Consider the following 1,389-nt stretch of genomic DNA (forward strand, 5'->3'; position numbering starts at 1 on the left):
TATATGATGGTATTTGGAAGTAGGGCCTTTGAGAGGTGATTAGATCATGAGGGTGAAGACCTCATGAATGAGATTAGAGCCTTTATAAAAGGACCCCAGGCTCCGGGTGCTGAGTGGCGCCCGGGAGCCGGCACTTCCCAGGGGTGCTTGCTGGTCCCCAGGCCTATCCTGGCCAGGTGCCCGCCGAACCCAAGATGTGCGGACAAGGTGCTGCCTCGTGGCCCGCGGCCTCTGCTGCCTGCACGGACGGAGGCCCGGCCATGGCCCAGCAGAGAGCCCTGCCGCAGAGCAAGGAGACGCTGCTGCAGTCCTACAACAAGCGGCTCAAGGACGACATCAAGTCAATGATGGATAACTTCACCGAGATCATCAAGACCGCCAAGATTGAGGATGAGACTCAGGTGTCCAGGGCCACCCAAGGCAAGCAGGACAATTACGAGATGCACGTGCGAGCCTCCAACATCATCCGAGCCGGTGAGTCCCTGATGAAGCTGGTCTCCGACCTCAAGCAGTTCCTGATCCTGAACGACTTCCTGTCGGTGAATGAGGCCACCGACCAGCGCAACCAGCAGCTCCGGGCGCTGCAGGAGGAGTGCGACCGCAAGCTCACCGGCCTGCGGGACGAGGCCTCCATGGACCTCTAGGAGCTGGAGGAGGCGTACTACTCGTCCGGCTCCAGTCTCCACGAAGCTAACGATCTGCCTCTGTGCGAAGCGTACTGGAGGCTGGACCTCGACAGAGACGCTGCCGATGGCCTCGCGGCCCCCCTGCGGGCCTCCCCAGAGCCCAGCGCTGGCCCCCTGCAGCCCGCCGCTCCCACGCTAGCGGGCCTGGCCCCACAGAGCATGCCTGAGCCTCTCCGCTCTCTCCACCAGCCCCCGGGATCTTAGCAACAAAATCTGGCTCCCCGCTCGGCCTTGGCTGCTGCTGGGGAGCGGCTGTGGCCTCCTTGGGAACCCGTCAGCCCAGGGACAGCCCCCCCAGGAGTGTGGAGGGAGAGTAGATCCCCCCATTTCCAGAGTGGCCCACTCTTCCTCCAGGCACCTCTGTTCACTACTCTGGGACCTGAGCCTGCTGTTTAACGTGGGGAGGGGCGCTGGGTGGACAGTCCTGGCCAAGTTCACACCAGGCCCCTGTGCAGCCACCATGCCGCCTCGCCCTGGGGCCCCTGCAGAGCTGGGGCTGGGGGTGTGGTTCACACAGGAGCTGGCGCGGGCTCCTTCCTGGTTCTGCGGTACACATCCTGGTTGTTCATTTGTGTGCGAGACGGTTGAATAAAGACAGCGCTGCCCTTCAAAAAAAAATTATATATATATATATATATATATATATATATATCTCCCAGAGAGTTCCCTTGCCCCTTCTACTGTGTGAGACATAGTTAGAAGG

At 60.6% G+C, this 1,389-nt stretch overlaps 1 pseudogene; it reads left to right on the top strand.

Annotated features, from left to right (window-relative positions):
* Nucleotides 1–260: 260 nt before the first annotated feature.
* On the top strand, nucleotides 261–853 carry LOC139001948 (mediator of RNA polymerase II transcription subunit 22 pseudogene; annotated as a pseudogene).
* Nucleotides 854–1,389: the final 536 nt, after the last annotated feature.

The sequence above is a fragment of the Myotis yumanensis genome, unplaced genomic scaffold (genome assembly GCF_028538775.1).
Source record: "Myotis yumanensis isolate MYYU_CA2020_CCGP unplaced genomic scaffold, mMyoYum1.0.hap1 SCAF_2, whole genome shotgun sequence".
NCBI classification, from domain to species: domain Eukaryota; kingdom Metazoa; phylum Chordata; class Mammalia; order Chiroptera; family Vespertilionidae; genus Myotis; species Myotis yumanensis.